Genomic DNA, 8,055 nt, shown 5'->3' with positions numbered 1-8,055 from the left:
CATTGTGGGATTCTGGTTAGTAGAGAGGTAATGTCAGGTCCATTATACTAGCAAACACTCAGTGTACCTAGTGGCATCCTATCTGTAGCTATTGGACTTTGCTATAGTCCCACTAGTGCCAAGACATTTGCAGAGCGCATCTGCCTGCGTTGCACACTCCAACTAATTATAAGTAAGCCATTATACTAGCAAACACTCAGTGTACCTAGTGGCATCCTATACGTGGCTATTGGACCTTGCTATAGTCCCACTAGTGCCAAGACATTTGCAGAGCGCATCTGCCTGCGTTGCACACTCCAACTAATTATAAGTAAGCCATTATACTAGCAAACACTCAGTGTACCTAGTGGCATCCTATACGTGGCTATTGGACTTTGCTATAGTCCCACTAGTAAAAAGACATTTGCAGAGCACGTCTGCCTGCATTGCACACTCCAACTTTTTTAAACTAAGCAATTATACTAGCAAACACTCAGTGTACCTAGTGGCATCCTATACGTGGCTATTGGACTTTGCTATAGTCCCACTAGTGCCAAGACATTTGCAGAGCGCATCTGCCTGCGTTGCACACTCCAACTAATTATAAGTAAGCCATTATACTAGCAAACACTCAGTGTACCTAGTGGCATCCTATACGTGGCTATTGGACCTTGCTATAGTCCCACTAGTGCCAAGACATTTGCAGAGCGCATCTGCCTGCGTTGCACACTCCAACTAATTATAAGTAAGCCATTATACTAGCAAACACTCAGTGTACCTAGTGGCATCCTATACGTGGCTATTGGACTTTGCTATAGTCCCACTAGTGCCAAGACATTTGCAGAGCGCATCTGCCTGCGTTGCACACTCCAACTAATTATAAGTAAGCCATTATACTAGCAAACACTCAGTGTACCTAGTGGCATCCTATACGTGGCTATTGGACCTTGCTATAGTCCCACTAGTGCCAAGACATTTGCAGAGCGCATCTGCCTGCGTTGCACACTCCAACTAATTATAAGTAAGCCATTATACTAGCAAACACTCAGTGTACCTAGTGGCATCCTATCTGTGGCTATTGGACTTTGCTATAGTCCCACTAGTGCCAAGACATTTGCAGAGCGCATCTGCCTGCGTTGCACACTCCAACTAATTATAAGTAAGCCATTATACTAGCAAACACTCAGTGTACCTAGTGGCATCCTATACGTGGCTATTGGACTTTGCTATAGTCCCACTAGTGCCAAGACATTTGCAGAGCGCATCTGCCTGCGTTGCACACTCCAACTAATTATAAGTAAGCCATTATACTAGCAAACACTCAGTGTACCTAGTGGCATCCTATACGTGGCTATTGGACTTTGCTATAGTCCCACTAGTGCCAAGACATTTGCAGAGCGCATCTGCCTGCGTTGCACACTCCAACTAATTTTAACTTAGCCATTATACTAGCAAACACTCAGTGTACCTAGTGGCATCCTATACGTGGCTATTGGACTTTGCTATAGTCCCACTAGTGCCAAGACATTTGCAGAGCGCATCTGCCTGCGTTGCACACTCCAACTAATTATAAGTAAGCCATTATACTAGCAAACACTCAGTGTACCTAGTGGCATCCTATACGTGGCTATTGGACTTTGCTATAGTCCCACTAGTGCCAAGACATTTGCAGAGCGCATCTGCCTGCGTTGCACACTCCAACTAATTTTAACTTAGCCATTATACTAGCAAACACTCAGTGTACCTAGTGGCATCCTATACGTGGCTATTGGACTTTGCTATAGTCCCACTAGTGCCAAGACATTTGCAGAGCGCATCTGCCTGCGTTGCACACTCCAACTCATTATAACTAAGTTGCATTGTCAGGGATATTTATTCTTTATTATTCTGCTGTTAATAAAGCTAGACCACCACTGCAATCTTCACCACCTCTCAATTTTTACTACCACATTTTCAGTCCACAATCTTGTCGCAATCAACATGAGTGGCAAAATGACAGATGCTGGTGGAAAGGGGAAGAGGCGTGGTGGAAAAGGCAAAAAAGGTTTTGTCTGTGGGGAAAGTGCAGCAGCACTGAATACACGTTCAGAGACAACGCTGGCAGCTGGACACGACAAAATCTCCAAGGCGTAACTGGAGAGCTCTGGCCATTTTTCTAGGTTTGAAGCCCAAAAGGAGCAAGGCTCCAGTTGCACAGTCATGGCATCGATGTTCATTTGGAGATACTCCTGTATCATCCTCTCCAGCCGTTGAGTATGTGTCAGACTTGTTGTCTCTGGTGGCCTTGCAAAAGAGGGTCTAAAAAAATTATGAAAAGATTCCATAAAATTGCTGTTACCGGCACCAGATACGGTCCTACTGGTACGGGTAGACTGTTGAAGATGACGAGACCGTCCCATGTTTGTCAAGTTACAACTGGGAGATTCCCTCCCTGCACCTGCACGGTTGTTTGGTGGAAAAGCCGAGCTAAGATCGAGTAACAGCTTCTGCTGATACTCCTGCATACGTGCGTCCCTTTCTATGGCTGGAATTATGTCACAAAATTTGGACTTGTACCGGGGATCTAATAGTGTGGCAATCCAGTAGTCATCATCACTTCTAATTTTGACAATACGACTGTCATGTTGGAGGTAGTGCAACAAAAAGGCACTCATGTGTCTTGCGCAGCCATGCGGACCAAGTCCACGCTGTGTTTGTGGCATAGAGGTGCTACCCGTTCTTTCTTCCTCTGACATCTCCCCCCAACCTCTTTCAACTGAAATTTGACCAAGGTCTCCCTCATCCGCTGAGTCTTCCATGTCCATGGACAGTTCGTCCTCCATTTCTTCATGTTCTCCTGCACCTTGCTCAACATTTCGCCTGCTACTATGCGCCCTTGTCGATCCCTGTTCCCCATGGTCCCATGCCTGCTGCGTTGGTGATGATGAACGTCTGGACCTTGGTGATGTTGTTGTCCCTTGCGCATATGAATCCTCCTGTAGTTCCTCCCCTTCATGTTGTCCCACCCCCTGACTCCGAATAGTGTTTAGCGTGTGCTCCAGCATGTAAATGACTGGAATCGTCATGCTGATAATGGCATTGTCAGAGCTAAACATATTCGTCGCCATGTCGAAACTGTGCAGAAGGGTGCATAGGTCCTTGATCTGAGACCACTCCATCAGGGTGATCTGCCCCACCTCTGCATCTCGTTGGCCCAGGCTATACGTCATGACGTATTGCACCAGGGCTCTGCGGTGCTGCCACAGTCGCTGTAACATGTGGAGAGTTGAATTCCAGCGTGTCGCCACATCGCATTTCAGGCGATGAACCGGCAGGCCGAAAGACTTCTGGAGCGATGCAAGTCGCTCTGCTGCGGCGCTTGAACGGCGGAAGTGAGCTGACAGTTTTCGTGCCCTGTTCAGAAGGCCATCTAGGCCGGGATAGTGTGTTAAAAATTGCTGGACGACAAGGTTCAACACGTGAGCCATACAAGGTACGTGTGTCACAATGCCCAGGCGAAGTGCCGCACCCAGGTTTGCAGCATTGTCGCACACGGCCTTACCAGGCTGCAGGTTGAGTGGAGACAACCATTTATTAAACTCGGACCGCAGAGCTGACCACAACTCCTCAGCTGTGTGACTCTTATTCCCAAGACATGTCAAGCTAAAGACCGCCTGATGCCGTTACGCTCTGCTGCCAGCATAGTAATGAGGCGTGCGTGATTCCTTCTGCGCAGTGAGAACGCTGGTGGCCTGACCAGGCAGGCTTGGGGCGGAGGTGGAGGACCCAGATGAGGTGGAGGATGCAGAAGCTGTGGCGGAACTTGGACAGACAGAGGATTGACACACAAGTCGTGGGGACGGCAAGACTTGTGCAGCAGACCCTTCACCATCTATCACCATAGTTACCCAGTGCCCAGTCAGCGACATGTAACGTCCCTGTCCATGCTTACTGGTCCAAGTATCGGTGGTGAAATGCACCCGTTCACACACAGAGTTTCTCAAGGAAGCGGTGATGTTGTGTGCGACATGCTGGTGTAGCACGGGCACACCTTTCTTAGAGAAGTAGTGGCGACTAGGCATCTGGTACTGGGGCACAGCGACAGACATAAGGTCTCTAAAATCCTGTGTGTCCACTAGGCGGAAAGGCAGCATTTCGGTAGCCAACAGCTTACAGAGGGATAGAGTCAACCTCTTAGCTTTGTCATGGGTCGGAGGAAGTGGCCTTTTATTTGACCACATCTGAGGGACAGAGATCTGGCTGCTGTGTGTAGACGGTGTTGAGTAGGGTGTCCCTGGAAAAATGCAGGTTTGTGAGGAAAGTGCAGGCGGAGACATGATGTTGCCTTCATCCAACGTTGGTGCTATCGATGTCTGAGAGAGCTGTACACACTCACTTGTTTCCCCTTCCAAACCAACTGACGACCTTACAAGCAAACTGCCTGTTGCGGTTACAGTGGTGGAAGTTTGGCGTGGAAAAACAGGTGTGACAGCTGTCCCCACAGTCCTAGAAGATGAAGAGCGCGCGGATGCACTGGAAGGGGCGGGCGGTGGATGGTTCGCTCTTGCAGCATTGCAGCACAGTGAGCTTCCCACCGGGACCTATGATATTTATTCATGTGACGATTCATGGAAGAAGTTGTCAAACTGCTGAGGTTTTGACCTCTACTAAGAGAATCATGACAAATTTTACATATCACATGATTTGGGCGATCTTTTTCTATGTCAAAAAAGGACCAGGCTAGGCAAGGCTTAGAGGCCATGCGACCTGTTGATCCACCCCGAATAATGCTCATAGGCAGAGTGGTGGCTGAGGATGCAGTTGTAGACGTGCTACCAGTGCTCCGACTCTGTCCAGGAAGGCGCAAGGTAACTTCGTCGTCGGTTGCATCCTCCTCCACCGCCTCTGTTGACCTCCTCGAGTGCCTGACTGGGGGTTGACAGTAGGTGGGATCTAGAACTTCATCATCAATTGTTGTGTTTGCACTCCCCTCCCCCTCAGACCGAGCCTCTTCTTGCCCTGACCGAATATTTAAGTTGTCATCCCAATCGGGTATCTGCGTCTCATCTTCATCAGTATGTTCCTCATTGTCTATAACCACAGGTGTTACAGTTTGTGACAAAGGGTCAACATTATGCTCAGAAACTTGGTCCTCACGGCCTGAATCAGAGTCACAAAGGTTCTGGGCATCACTGCAGACCATTTCCTGTTCTGTACTCACTGTAGCTTGGGAGCAGACCTCTGATTCCCAGGCTATAGTGTGACTGAACAGCTCTGCAGACTCAGCCATCTCAGTTCCACCATACTGTGCAGGGCTGATGGAGACTTCAGAGCTGGGAGAAATCAAGTGTGATTGGGATGACAACTCAGAGGACTGGTGTTTTTTGGATGCGGTACTTGAAGTGGCTGAGAGGGCACTTGTTGGACCACTTGAGATCCATTCAAGCATTTTCCTTTTTTGCCCATCATCTACCTTTCTTCCTGTTGTTCGTGTCCGTAAAAAAGGGAGCACATCGGATTGTCCACGGTAAGTAGTAGACATCTTACTTTTGCTGGTAGATGGTCTATCTTCAGCAGATGATAATGGAGCTTTGCCACTTTCCCCACAGACAAAACCTTTTTTGCCTTTTCCACCACGCCTCTTCCCCTTTCCACCAGCATCTGTCATTTTGCCACTCATGTTGATTGCGACAAGATTGTGGACTGAAAATGTGGTAGTAAAAATTGAGAGGTGGTGAAGATTGCAGTGGTGGTCTAGCTTTATTAACAGCAGAATAATAAAGAATAAATATCCCTGACAATGCAACTTAGTTATAATGAGTTGGAGTGTGCAACGCAGGCAGATGCGCTCTGCAAATGTCTTGGCACTAGTGGGACTATAGCAAAGTCCAATAGCCACGTATAGGATGCCACTAGGTACACTGAGTGTTTGCTAGTATAATGGCTAAGTTAAAATTAGTTGGAGTGTGCAACGCAGGCAGATGCGCTCTGCAAATGTCTTGGCACTAGTGGGACTATAGCAAAGTCCAATAGCCACGTATAGGATGCCACTAGGTACACTGAGTGTTTGCTAGTAAAATTGCTTAGTTTAAAAAAGTTGGAGTGTGCAATGCAGGCAGACGTGCTCTGCAAATGTCTTTGCACTAGTGGGACTATAGCAAGGTCCAATAGCCACGAATAGGATGCCACTAGGTACACTGAGTGTTTGCTAGTATAATGGCTTACTTATAATTAGTTGGAGTGTGCAACGCAGGCAGATGCGCTCTGCAAATGTCTTGGCACTAGTGGGACTATAGCAAGGTCCAATAGCCACGAATAGGATGCCACTAGGTACACTGAGTGTTTGCTAGTATATATGGCAAAATTATAGATGGAAAGGGAGAAGGGGAGGGGGGGAGAGAGGAGGCTGTAATTGACTACAAGGGTATGAGTTATGAGTGATCATAGGGATAGTGTTACATAAGTGGAAATACCTATGGAGGACCGGATGTGTAAGCGCATACCTTATACAAACCTATAGAGTGCTGATGGGTGAGAGTGTGATGTTAGATATAAGACATCCTATAGTGAATAGTGAGCCGTAATCAAGTGCAACAGGGATATTTCACGTGACTATGGGAACATGGAAGGTAAAGAAAGGGGAGAAAAAACTGTTAGACAAGGTAATCAGACATAATGTAACCAGTTGATCAGACATGACAAACATGACAAATAAAAAACAAGGAAGAATGGAACTCCATACATAGTGGAACCATATATAGTGTGAACACGAAAAAGAACCGGGCGTTAGAAAAAATGTGCACGGCCCAATGAATCAAGTCGGTTCTTCATATTCATGGTTTAAGCCCTTGGGTTCCAACGTGCCCAGAGTATATATCCAGAAAGATTCCCTTTCTTTGAGCTTCCTAATTCTATTGCCTCCTCTGCGTATGGCTGGGACATGTTCGATGACTTGGAATCTTAATTGGGCCACTGTGTGATTATGCGTCACAAAATGGTGTGGGACTGGTAATAGAATCTGCTTACAATGTATTGTTGACTTGTGCTTAGCACAAAAAAAGGGAATCTTTCTGGATATGTACTCTGGACACATTAAAACCCAAGGGCTTAAACCGTGAATATGAAGTACAGACTTGATTCATTGGGCCGTGCACCATGTCACCATGTGTGCAATTGCATTGTCCAATGGCTCACAATGGTTATGCGTTTTCATTGGATGGATAATCGAAGCCATGTTTTTTTCCTTTCTCTTGGGTTTGTTGTGTGAGTAGCCTATAGGATTAAGTTAGTTACCGCAGGCAGTGGATTTAGCTTCCTGTCTTTGGTCCAGTGGTAGATTGATTGTTTGGTCTATGAGCTGTTATGGATTTTAATCCAGGTGAATGCCCATGGGCTGCCTATAACTGTGTGAAATATGTAGTTTTACTGGGCTGGGATGAGAGAATCCATCGAAGCATGGTGTAGGGATTGTGGTTCCTGTGTGCTAAGAAGAAAGGCTAGCACCAGCCAGAAAGCCCCATTACAGCCAATAATCAACCGCTAGCCGCTGGAACTCGTTGCTCTAGATCATGTCAAACTCTCACCAAGCAGGAATAGATACATTAGCCCACCATCCCACCCAAAGAGCAACTTCTGCTGCGCAGCTGGCTTTCTAGGCAGCAGCGCTATTGTGATGTCAGCGGGGGACATTGTGACAAGCCAGTGTTCCGTCACTTCATGTTGTGCACTGTTCAAACGGAAAATACATCAACAGGCAGACTACAGAAAAGCTTACTGACAAAGGATAGAGAGGGGCTTTCTCAGAGGGCTTTTTACAGTTTGTCTATTCCCAATTAGCCGTTTAAGTATGCTTAATGAAAGTACTAATTCTTTCATAGGCCGCCCATTCTTAGTATTTGACGTTCCTTATATTGCGGTATCAGGCTTCGCAGCAGGTTGCAAAACATTCATCACCCATGACTGTCCCCAATTGGGCTCAGAAGCTAAATGTCTATCATGACCTCTCTTTTTGAAAGTCCAAGAGCAAGCAAACTCTTCCTCCAGGAGAGGGAGCCAACAGATCACTAAAGACATCATCATTGCTCAAAGAAAACACCG

Source organism: Anomaloglossus baeobatrachus, unplaced genomic scaffold (genome assembly GCF_048569485.1).
Source record: "Anomaloglossus baeobatrachus isolate aAnoBae1 unplaced genomic scaffold, aAnoBae1.hap1 Scaffold_158, whole genome shotgun sequence".
Classification (NCBI taxonomy): domain Eukaryota; kingdom Metazoa; phylum Chordata; class Amphibia; order Anura; family Aromobatidae; genus Anomaloglossus; species Anomaloglossus baeobatrachus.
This window is presented reverse-complemented; position numbering follows the sequence as displayed.